Source organism: Rhincodon typus, chromosome 9 (assembly GCF_021869965.1).
Source record: "Rhincodon typus isolate 14 chromosome 9, sRhiTyp1.1, whole genome shotgun sequence".
NCBI lineage: Eukaryota > Metazoa > Chordata > Chondrichthyes > Orectolobiformes > Rhincodontidae > Rhincodon > Rhincodon typus.
The window spans coordinates 55,524,205-55,536,765 of NC_063340.1; the positions used below are offsets into that span (position 1 = coordinate 55,524,205).

The 12,561-nt window shown below is 39.6% G+C and overlaps 1 protein-coding gene across 6 annotated transcripts in view; it reads left to right on the forward strand.

The window, feature by feature from the left end:
* Nucleotides 1-12,561, forward strand: part of gpatch2 (G patch domain containing 2) — a 55,012-nt gene that overhangs the window by 29,330 nt on the left and 13,121 nt on the right. The window contains exon 5 of one of the 6 annotated variants that reach the window (XR_007262901.1): nucleotides 5,103-5,245. The exons of the other annotated variants lie outside the window; for them this stretch is intronic. The gene's annotated coding sequence lies outside the window, so the exon portion shown is untranslated. The remainder of the gene's footprint in view (nucleotides 1-5,102; nucleotides 5,246-12,561) is intronic. 6 annotated transcript variants of the gene reach the window in all.

Below are 12,561 nucleotides of genomic sequence, written 5' to 3' on the forward strand. Positions count from 1 at the left end.
ACCCCACAAATAAATTTTTAAAATTGCTGCAGAGATAAACTCGCTGCGCCCCCTTCGGTCTAGGCCCGAAACGTCAGCCTTCCTGCTCCTCTGATGCTGCTTGGCCTGCTGTGTTCATCCAGCTCTACACCTTGTTATCTCTTACCAGATAAATTGATGCTAGTTTAATGTGCATTGTGACCTCCGTATTTTTCTGCAGTTCTTCCCTTTATTTTAGTATGATTAGAATTTTTCAAAGGCATGTACTGCTGTAATAACTGTTAAATGAAATCTCATGCTACACAGTATTAAGAGAAAAAATCAGTTTTTAAGGCACTCTAATGATCAACAGGGATTAATGAACATTGGCCTTCTCTCATAGCAACTGGAATACAGAAGGATGGAAATTGCACTAATAATTATATAAAGCTTTGGCTCAACTACATCGTGAGTGCCTCAATTCTAGGCACTGCAGTTGAGAAAAGAAGATATAAACATTTGAACAGAGCACAGATTCACCAGAATAATGCCAAGGTTAAATATTTAATTATGAGGACAGGCTACCTAAACTTGTCTTGTATTCTCTCAAGCATACAAGATTTAGTGGTGATTTAATTGAGGCATTTAAGATGATGAATGGAGTTGGAGATGAAGACACACTATTTTCTCTGGTAGAGAAACTGAGAACAAGGAGGTATATCATAAGATTGCAGCTGCCAGGAAACACTCTTTACCTTTTTACCTTTGCCAATGGTATTAACCCAGCAGTGTGAGAGTGGGTGGTATGTGGGGAGCATTACAATAAAACCCAAGCAGTGTTGTTTGCAGGTTCCTGGAATGAGGTCCTTATTCAATGGTGCCCAGTACCTGATTAAAGGTACAACATCAGGAAAGGAGAGACTCCTGAGAGGTACCCCTGTTATGACTCTGATAGGATGACTGTACTAGAAATTGAGCCCCAGTACTCCACAAGCTGGATTAAAAGTGTAATAATCCTATTCAATCACCAAAAATGGTTAATTTGTTTCTCTTTTATTACTGTTAACTAGAACAGAAGAGACGTTCACCAGATCTTCTAACAAACTCCTAAATGACATGTTTATTACAGGCAAATTTATTCTTAAGCGAGTGATGCAAATAAAACTATGTCCTTCATTGCTGGGTCCACTATTGTTTGTCATTTCTATAAAAGATTCAGATAAGAACTTAGGAGGCAAGTTGGTAAGTTTCTGAATGACACCAAAATTGATGATAGAGTAGACAGTGAAGGAGGTTATCTAAGTTTACAAAGGGATCTTGATCAATTGGGCCATTGAGCTGAGGTGTGGCAGTTGGAGTTTAATTTGGAGAAATGCAAGTATTGCATTTTGGTAAAGCGAACAAGGACAGGCCTTACACAGTTAATAGTAGGGCCCTGAGTAGTGTTGATGAACAGAGAGACCTAGGAGTTCACATACTTAGAAAGTTGAGTCACAGGTAGACAGGTGGTTAAGAAGGCATTTAACATGCTTGTCTTCATTGCTCAGACCATTTGAGTATAGGAGTTGGGACGTCATGTTGAGGTTGTAGAAGTCGTTGGTGAGGGCTCTTCTGGAATATTGTGTGCAGTTCTGTTCACCATGCTATAGGAAGGATATTATTAAATTGAAGAGGGTGCAGAAAAGATTTACCAGGATGTTGCTAGGACTGGAGGATTTGAGCTATAGGGAGAGGCTGGATAGGCTGTGACTTTTTTCTTTGGAGCATAGGAGCTTGAGGGGAGGTTTATAGAATCATGAGGCATAAAGATCAGGTGAATAGCAAAGATTTCTTTCCCTGGGTTGGGAGGTACTTCAAAAGTAGGGGGCATTTTGTTGAGGTGAGAGGAGCAAGATTTACAAGGGACCCGAGGGACAACTTTTCACAGTGGGTGTTTCGTATGTGGAATGAACTGCCAGTAGAAGTGGTAGATGCAGGTATAGCTCAAACATTTAAAAGGTTTAGAGGGATATGGGCCAAATGCAGGCAAGTGTGACTAGGTTAATTTGGGAAATTTGGTTGGCATGGACGAGTTGGACTGAAGGGTCTGTTTCCATGCTGTATGACTCTGACTCTCTGCAGCAGGCACAACTGACAATGCATTTGTTAAATACCACATGACAAATGAAGAAAGCACTCAATAGAGTAAATATCCCTGCCACACTGGGTTAACTCCTTTTTATTATGATTATGCAGCCCTTTCTTGCCTGTGTTACGATTCCCAGCAAAGTAAAATAACCAAATTTACTGAGTAACCCCAAATTAAACTAGCAATCGGATTCCACTTTCTGTAGCTATTCTCCAACAGTAATCAGAATCCTCAACTTATGTTTAACGGGTAAATTATATTTGGTATGAACTCTAATTACACATTAACAGCAGACAAACAGAGACACTCTCATGAGATTACAAGTATTTGTGGCATCTTGTAAAATCAGACAAACTTTCAAATGCATCTTCAGGAATGTAGATCTCACCTTTTTCTTATTTGATGGATTTGGGCCTTGAGTCACCTGTAATGGTATCTCCACCCCAACTAAATCACCTGTAAACAGTCATCACTAAGTGCCACACTCCTACAGGACTTTCTAAGCTAACTTCATGGTGCTCTTGATTGCACAGATACCTGGGAGACTCTCTTTTATTTGACTGTGGTTTTTTAATAAACCTTGTTAAATGCCTTGGTTGGCACTGGCAGATAAGTCATAGAATTGTCCATTTCACAATCTATGTTCTCATTCTATTTTCAACATTTTTGCCTTTTTTAAAAATGCTATTGCAGACACAGCTCCTTGTGAATTTGCCTTTCCTGCTTCCCCACCCCCAACCTGAAACAGCTATCCCTTGTATCTCCTTTTTGTCTACAGGCTACACGCCCTTTGTATCTTTATATGCTAACTTGCTTCCAGTTGGTACTGCTTCCAGTTGGTACTGCTATCATGTTACAGCAATTATTGTTCAAACAAATAACAATTTCCCCTGAACAATTGATGCACATTCTTAAAAGGATTTGTGCGTGGGAAATCGTGTCTCACTAAATTGATTGAGATTTTTTTTGAAGAAGTAATGAGGAGGATTATTGTGGGCAGAACAGTGGACTTCAGTGAGGTGTTCGACAAGGTTCTTTATGGTAGACTGGTTAGCAAGGTTAGATCACATTGAGTACAGGGAGATCTAGCCATTTGCATACAGAACTGGCTCGAAGGTAGAAGACCGGTGGAGGTGGAGGCCTGTGACCAGTGTTGTGCCACAAGAATCAGTGCTGGACCCACTGCTTTTCACATTGATATAAATGATTTGGATGTGAGCATCAGAGGTATGGTTAGTAAGTTTGCAGATGACACCAAAATTGGAGGTGTAGTGGACAGTGAAGAAGGTTACCTCGGAGTACAACATGATCTTGATTGGATGGGCCAATAGGCCAAGGAATGTCAGATGGAGTTTAATTTAGATAAATGAGAGGTGCTGCATTTCGGAAAGGCAAATCAGTGCAGGACTTGTACACTTACTGGTAAGGTCCTGGGGAGTGTTGCTGTATGAAGAGACCTTGGAGTGCAGGCTCATAGTTCCTTGAAAGTGGAGTCGTGGGTAGATTGGATTGTGAAGAAGGCATTTGGTATGCTTGCCTTTTATTGGTCAGCGTATTGAGTATAGGAGTTGGGATGTCATGTTGCGGCTGTACAGGACATTGCTTAGGTCACATAAAAACCAAAAGAGCTGCGAATGCTGTAAATCAGGAGCAAAAACAGAAGTTGTTGGAAAAGCTCAGCAGGTCTGGCAACATCTGTCAAGAAAAATTAGAGAGTTAACGTTTCGGGTCCTTTGACCCTTCCTGTGATTTTTCTTCATTGGTTAGGCCACATATGGAATTCTGTGTGCAATTCTGGTCCCCCTGCAATAGGAAGGATGTTGTGAAACTTGAAAGGGTTCAAAACAGATTTACAAGGATGTTGTCAGGGTTGGTGAGTTTTACCTATAGGGAGAGGCTGAATAGGCCAGGGCTATTTTCCCTGGATCATTGTAGGCTGAGGGGTGACCTTGTAGAGGTTTATAAAATGAGGAGCATGGATATTGTATACAGACAAGGTCTTTTCCTCAGGGTGGGGGTGTTCAAAACTAGAGGGCATAGGTTTAAGGTGAAGGGAGAAAGATTTAAAAGGGATCTAAGGGGTAACTTTTTCATAGAGGGTGGTGGGTATATGGAGTGAGCTGCCAGAGGAAGTAGTGGAGACTGATACAATTGCAACATTTAAAAGGCATCTAGTTGGGTATATGAATAGGAAGAGTTTAGAGCGATTATGGGCCAAATGCTAGTAAATGGGACTAGATTAAAATGGGATATCTGATTGCTATGGACATGTTGGACCGAAGTCTCTGTTTCCGTGCTGTACATCTCTATGACTCCGTGACTCAATATTGTCAAAACAATCATAGATTCCTGAGGTATTTTAAAGCAGTTAGTAATTTTGCCCATTGTACTGCTTTTAGGTATGAGGTGGTCGTATTTATCATCTCCCAAAGTTAAATGATCTTTCAAAAACAAAAATTGGATCCTGATCCAAACCGGTCTCTTCACCAAAATGTTCTTCCTTCACCTGTACTCTGTGTACTATTATTGAAATCTGACCATATATGTTTGAGATGTATAAAGAGATTGATAAACAAACCTGAAACATCACTTCTACTTACCTATGGTGGCTGAGGTAACAACTCACCATATGTGCACCAGTCTAAAAAAGATAAAGAATAGAAGGTAAATTGACAAAGGTGGAGTTGAAAGCATTGAAAAATAGGTATCAATGAGACAATTATTGGAGAGGGTACGTTTTTAGCTTTGAATAACGCCATTTAAAGGTTGCCTGCTTTTTAGTTCATTCAAAATATGTGGTTCTGTGATTTTTCTTTTGAATATTACAATTGAAATTATAGAGTTGTGGTGAAATTAATTTTTGATAATTGATATATCAATCTGAAATGCCTGAATTTTGAACACTAACTCTGCTGGCCTAAATTTGCCAATTATAGATTCATAGAAAGCAGAAATGGGCCGACCAGTATTAAAGAGTCACCAGACTTAGAACGTTAACTCTGCTTTCTTCCCACAGATGCTACCCGACCTGCTAAGTTTTGCCAGCAGTTTTTGTTTCCGATTTCCAGCATCCACAATTCTTTGTTTTATTTATTGTAATGTAGCTCTGTTTCCCAATTTGTATTATATTTGAACAATCATCCCTATTGGGAGTATAAGGTCAGTAAATTTGCAGTTATTGATTTGTAAATTTTTTTGAAAAGTTATTTTCCATTTAATGTTATATGTGTTTGAGAATTAATAACTAACTTTCAAATTTAAATTTTGATAACCAAATCAGTAGTAATTGACACCTTGTCTTAAGTTGAAAGACAGTAATACACTTCTTGTTCATAATTTGCCAGTGGTAATATTCCAACTAATTCTGTTTGTCTGCATTGGTTGATTTGCTATTTTGATCATTCTGCAAAATATTTAAACGTATGAAAGGCATAAATTATTAGACATTTTACTGAAAAGAGATATAATTTATCAAAGCTTTTCATCTTACACTCATCAAGACAACATGCAAGAATACAAATTCAAGGGAAAAGCCAGCATGTAGCTTGCATGAAACACAAGCTGTGATTGGTTGGCAGGTCAACTCTGATTGCTAGAGGAATTGTCATGGCGAATACACCCATTAATGTAGATTGACAGCTAACTGCCAGTTACATTTAAACTTTAAACCAGGCAAGATGACTTTGATTAGTCAGGTCATTGTAGTGAGAAATGAATCAATGAGTGGCTGTCATCTGTTTTGTTGAGTTAAAGCAAGCTCAGAGTGAGTACATGTTCTTGCTGTCTGTAAGCAATAAGGTCAATATACCAGTTTGAGAAGTATGGTCAACATTCCTGGCATCACACTGGCACTGAATTTCATATATCCTGTTACTCATTTGTGTGATAGGTAGAATGTCTTTTTGGCTTGACATTAGTATCCTGTTACTGTACAGTAGCAACTTCAAATGGCTAACTTCACCTGTTGCTCAAATGTTTGAGATTCCTTAATCTTCTGTATTCTGAAGTAGATGCTTTTTGAGACAGAGTGACCACCTTTAGTACCTTTTTAGGATAAGAAAATTTGCTTTGTAACAAGCAAAGTACTAACCATACCCAACCAGCCCACGCTTGCAAAAATTGCAATGCAGTGCCCAACATTCGATGTGATTCTGCACTTGGACAGCTTTTTCTGGATAATCCTCAATATATGTGTGAGGAATTGGGTTGATAATAAATTTAAGATTGTCAGTCAGGCTCGCAGTGTGACACACTTAGATGTACTGGAAACGATGCATATTAGCATGCAGCACCCAAAACGTTAATTATTTTTCTTTGCATAGATGCTGTCAGACTCTGTTGAGGTTTTTTCAACAATTCTATTTTTATTTGGGTTTGTATATGCAGTGTGTCTGTTTCAGCTGGTTTATTTGAGTCGTGCCCTGGACTATCGTGTCAACTTGCCTGATTTTAAATTTTAAACAATCCCTGTTAGTTAACAATTAATCCATATTAACAAGTGTATTTTCCTGGCAATGCCTGTACAAATCGGCACTCCTGACATGCAGTGTGAATATTGGTTTTCCGCTTGAATTGGCATTCTTGTGAATTGTCCTGATGCATGAAAAATGAAAAAGCAAAATGAAAAAAACTCAGGTTTTGTCCCACCAAACAGCTACTTGTCTACCTCAAAGTTTATTTTTACTGTTCTAGTGCTGTAGCTGTATAGCTGTTTCTAAAAACCATAAAAATTTAGACCCTTAAGCAATATAAAATTCTGATATGGGATTCAAAACTTTACAGTTTTTCAGTATGGAGCATGCAGAATAGCGTACGGCTAATTGATGGGTAGTTGCCCTCAAGGCATGTTTCTGCCAAATTTAGTTTTTATGCACTTTCTTTAGTAAATGTTTCTTTAAATCTTTAAGCTGCTTTGGCTTTTCAGTTTACAGGAGTATAGATAAATATTGCAAGAGTCTTAGATTACAGAGTCAAAGTAGTTCATTCTGACTCTAGTGGATAAACTTTTCTTTTCCTATAGGAGCAGAAAGTCTCAAATATTGCATTCCAACTTACTTTCTGCTTCAAATGTTCTTTGAGCAGCAACAGTGATGAGAATTAGCAGGGTGATTGGAATATGTTTCTACTTCAGGGACTCTGTGAAATAACTGCACAGAGGCTGGTATCCCCTCATCAAGTCACCCTTTATTTACACACAAACAGTCCTTGCCTATAGTACTGCTTCATACAGAGTCTGGCACCAGAGTGTCAGTATCTTTTTATACATCAGCTAGGGCTCCAAAGAGCTTCCCTAAAGATGTGCTTTAATGACAACCTCCAGGATATTACTAGCTACACCTACCTAATCTTATCAATTTCTTGTAACCTCCTGAGTTAGTGTCTCATGCTGAATTGTGAATTTATTTACATTGTTGATATTTTACAAATATATTTCATGTAAGGTCTTTGTATCTAGCTGAATCTAAGAGTCATGGTTGACATCATAGCTTGCAGTTTCACCATGAAATCTGGTCTGCATGATGGCTGGCCAAGAAATTTGAATGCAGATAGGACAAGAAGCTAAATGAAAATGCATTAGAGGATAACTGGAAGCCCTCTTAAAAGAAGTGCATTAGAACAAAGATCTAAAGAGTGAAAGTTTGTAGACTAATGGGGGAGACATGACATGTATGAGGGAGTAATGTATATATAGATCAGAAAAAAAAGTGGCAAAGCAAAAGTGCAAAAGAATTGTAAGAAAAGTTAGAGCAGGCTAGATGAATTTATTCAGTGAAATTCCATAGTTGAAATGGATGAACTTAGGAGAATGTTTCTGCTGCAATCACTTTTGTCTCATAATTTTGCTCATTCCTGGAGGGACTGACTCTTGCTGGGGAACAGTTCACAGATACTCTGTTGTTCATTATTGATAGTCTTACGATATATGTGAGCTTTAACAAAGTGTCAATTGCAAGTAAAAGCTTGGGAGGAATTTTCGCAGCCAAGCAGATGCAATTGTGAGGTGTTTAGTTGGCTAAAGTTGACGTCAGGTTGGAATGTTCATGTCATGCTGCCAAGTCTGGCTTTCACTGTCGCAGGATCGAAGGTAATTAGGCAACACTTTTGGATGTGTTAGGTCAGTGATTAAGGTTGTGAAAAGGCCAATCAAGAACTCTTTAACCTATCTTTCAAACCTGTGACCTCTATCACATTGAAGGACAAGAGCAGGCCTGGATTCCAAGTCCCACCTGTTCCAGAGGTATGTAGTAACACCTCTGAACAGGCTGATTTAAAAAAAAGATTAAATTTTTCAAAAAAGGTAGAAGGACGAGCAGCAATGCATTGGAACACCATCACCTGCAAGCACCTTCCAAGCCGTACACCCTCCTGACTTGGAAGTTTATCACCATTCCTTCACTGCCACTGGATCAAAATCCTGGAACTCCTTCCCAAACAGCATTATGGATGTACCTATGCCCCAACATCTAAAGCAGTTGAGCCTAAATTCAACATAAAACCTCATTATGAAGTACGTAGCACAAGCCTTGTTGTGCAATTATAATAGGAGATGGTAAGGGCAGGAGGATCACTGAAACCTTAACCCTAGATTCCCCACCCCAAGCCCTAACCCCCAAGTCACGCAAGAAAGACAACATTGTATATAGGCCATGTTGTCAAATATTTTCAGTTCGATGTGAGAGAAAAGCAGCTCCATGCCCTTGTGCAGCCCATGAGACCTTGGTGGGAGTTATTTTTCATTTTCACTGCACATTAGTATTCAGATAAAGATGTAAGGCAACACCGGTTGTGCTTCATAGAGTGCGTTTGAGACGTTCTGGCAATCTAGGTAACTCCCCTCCTAATAAAAACAGAAATTTTCATGTTCCCTTCTTCGTTACACTCCCTGTTAACCCCATCAATTCTGAGTTTCCACACATTTCTACCTGTTCCTTCATTGAAGTCTTCATCTCCTCGCTTTATCCCCTGAGACAAAGGTCTATAGTTCAGTTATAATAGTCATCTGCGAATCATCATAGTGCACTTCCTCTCCTCAGATGCCATCCAGTATGCTGTTGTCTCCTTCAGTTATATGTTGGCTTCCCTTCACAATTATTCTCCATTCTGCATTTCAGCACGCTGTCTCTAATCCCCACAATTAACGTCCCAAACTTGTCCACCAAAGCAGCGGCTCCTGATAACTTCCCATTGATTTTAAATGAACAGATCTCCAGTACTGGCCATGGCCTACCTCCCTGACTGGCTTTGAATGCCAGCCTGTCTGATGAGTGGCCAACTCCTAACTAATTTCTGTGCAGTTCCACAACTGACTTACTACTAATGCCCATGTGTTGCGCTGCACTGTATAGGACATTAGCCCACCCCACACTGATGATACCCAATGTTTGATGTGTACTCCCAAAGTGGCCAACTGACCATATCCAAGCCTATGGACTGAGATCAGACAATACATTTGACTGTTGTGGTGACACCCACTAATCATCCCCCTGAACTAGACTGAGGAATGTTACCCTTGGATATTGTGTCACGGCCATTCAGTTGAAGTGGATTCAGTGTGCTTGTCACGTTATGGGTGTGATGCTGATGTAGCCCAATGTTGTATAGCAACATGTCCACACGTTGAATGATCATTGGCCTATATGTAAAGCTGTCTGGCTTTGTGTCTGTGCTAACCAGTGTGGCAAGGCAAGAAATAAGTACTGTGAGCCTTTTCTAAGTGAGAGGACAGTGCATAGCAAGGCTTAGCAAGACGGATGCTGTGAGTTTCCAAGTAGTCGCAAAGTGAGTGAGTGCTAAAAATGGAAGCTAAGATTCTGTACTCTTGTTCTGGTTTGTGAGATGGGTCACTCCTTGCACACAGTGACATGGCAGCAGCATTGAAATGTAAGACGTCATTGAGCTCCAAAGCTCAGTATTGAAGTGGTGAACTGTAATATTAGCGAGTCAGAAATGTGCCGTGCTGATGTGGCAATGTTGATGCCTGTCCAATGCCAGCCTCCATGAATGGAGGGTGCAGGCAATTATTGCACATAGAGTGTGCCCCAAAGCTGAGGAATTTTGATCAAAATAATGCCTAGCAAAGATTCTGGTAGGCTGCAGATGTCAGATACCCATTCAGAGTTTCATGTTGAGGAGTGACATAGTGCAGTTGCCTATAAATGAAGCCTAATTAAGTAATAATGAGATGTTAATGCACGTAGATAGGCCCTTCACCATTCACCAGTGAGGTTTTCATTAAAACTTCATGTGCAAAATGGTTTCTTTCTCCAAGATTTTTTTTTGTTCTTCCAATATTATTCTAAGTGACTCACCATTGCCCACATTGTTCAGGAACTGGGAAAGTTCTGCTAAATGTTTCCGATCGTTGACTTTCATCAGAACACAAAAAGATAGAAATGTAATAGCAGTTCAGCAAATGAAATTGCTAATGCAGAGAGGATGAACAGAATGGAAGGTAAGTGATAAGTTGGGGAGCAGGAGAAATAAAATTACAAAAGACTTAAATAAACAAAAGTCAAAGGGAGTGAACAAAAGAAACAAAGGTGTGTCAAGGTGAGACCTGAATTGCTAAACACCAGTCACCTGAATGCAAAGGAGTAAATAAAGGAAGAAACTAGAAAATAAATGAAAAGGCAAAAAGGGAACAAAATGGAGACAGATGTTATGATCTAAAATTGTTGAACTCAACGTTGAGTTCAGAAGGTTGTTGAGTGCTGAGCTGAAAGATGAAGTGTTGTTGCTCGAGCTTTCATTGAGATTCATTGAAAGGCCAAGGGTAGAATGGTCGGAGTGGTATCAAGATGAACAACTGATAGGCCTAATGGCAAGAAGCTTATGGTAGAAACCAAGTGGAGAATTGAAATGCCAAATGACAAGCACACAGTAGGAGTAAGGTGGAGAACTGAAACAACAGGTGACTGGAAACTTGGGGTCATGGTTGCAGACTGGATGGAGGTGTTCTGCAACAGAATCATCTAGTTTGCAATTGGTCTCCCGTGTAAAGAGCAGACTATATTGTGGTCAGTCAATACAATATACTGTATTAAAAAGTGAACGAGTAAATTGCTGTTTTGTTGGAAGGAGTTTTGGAGGCTTTAGATGATTGAACTGCAGTATCCTGATTGAGGTATTGTGCTGAATCAGGAACATGCTTGTTTCAGGAAAAAAAAAGATGTATCTGAAGTGCTAGTTCAGAAGATCACATCATTTGAGTAGATGAAACAAAGATAGAGGAACTGGGGAATGGAATAATGTCCTCACAGGAAGTGGAGTGTGAGGAAATGTCAGCAAGGTAATGGTGTGTGTCTTTGGACTTGTAGTGAGGTATAGTTGGTAAAATATCACCAAAAGTAGAGAGAGGGATGTCAGGAAGTGGAGGGAAAGAATCCGCTCCCTCTACGTGTTCATCTGTCACCAGTATAGTCTGAGAGCTGTCTGCTTGTTCTGTGAATGGAGGCCCAACAATATTTTATCCAACACTACAGTTATTATAAAACCTTACAGTGTAGGAGTAGGCCATTCAGCCGATTCATTGATAATTGTATCAGTGTTGCCTCTTCTCTCTCATACGGTTACCTTGACTACACTTTCTCACAGCTGCTTCCGCTGAGGACTGTATTACCACTTCTCCCAGATTCTTCATTACCATTTCATCTGTTCAGAAGATGCAACTTTATCGTATTAGCACTTCCAATTATGTAATGTTCTTCAACCAAGGACTCCACCACCCTCAGCGTGATTGATAGACACTCAACAGTGTTTGATTAGTCGATTTCAGACTTTTGCTCTTACCTCTTGCCCCCCCAATTCCTCCCAGATTCATGATAGAGTTCTCTTGCCTTCATCTTCCAAATTGTTACGATTAAGGTTGGAGGATTGCATTGCTTCTGTCTAGCCCCATTAAGGGTAGAGTTGCCATAGTCTTGCCAGACCAAAGAGCTGCTCTCTGTCCGAGAGAGACAACTGGTGTTTCATCACTCTTCAGGCAAGGGAAAAGATTGAGAAGGAGAATCCTTCTTGGTAACCTTAGCCAGTACAGGAATTGAACAGTCATTGTTGGCATCATTCTACATTGCAAACCAGATGTCCACTCAACTTGGCTGACCGACCCCAATTATGCCACTGGTCACATGATCAATTTAAATACTTCACCCGGTTACTGATGGGACCAATTATACCACATTAATGGATTTTTTAAAATTCAAACCTAATCAGGGTATCTTTATTAATCAACAAAATTATTGACTTATTACAAAATAAGACACATTAAACCAAGATGAAAATTGGTTTTGCGTGCAATGTCAAGTTTGAAATTATAAGAATTTGCCTTTCTAACTAACCGAACACACTCAAATATGCGCACAGGTAACTAAAGCAAATAGATTTTCTCTGCAGTATTGACTTTGAAAGAAAAACATTTTAGCCAATAATTGTAAGTTTTGAAGGGGGGGAAAAAAAAAGGTACAAAATTTTCAGTA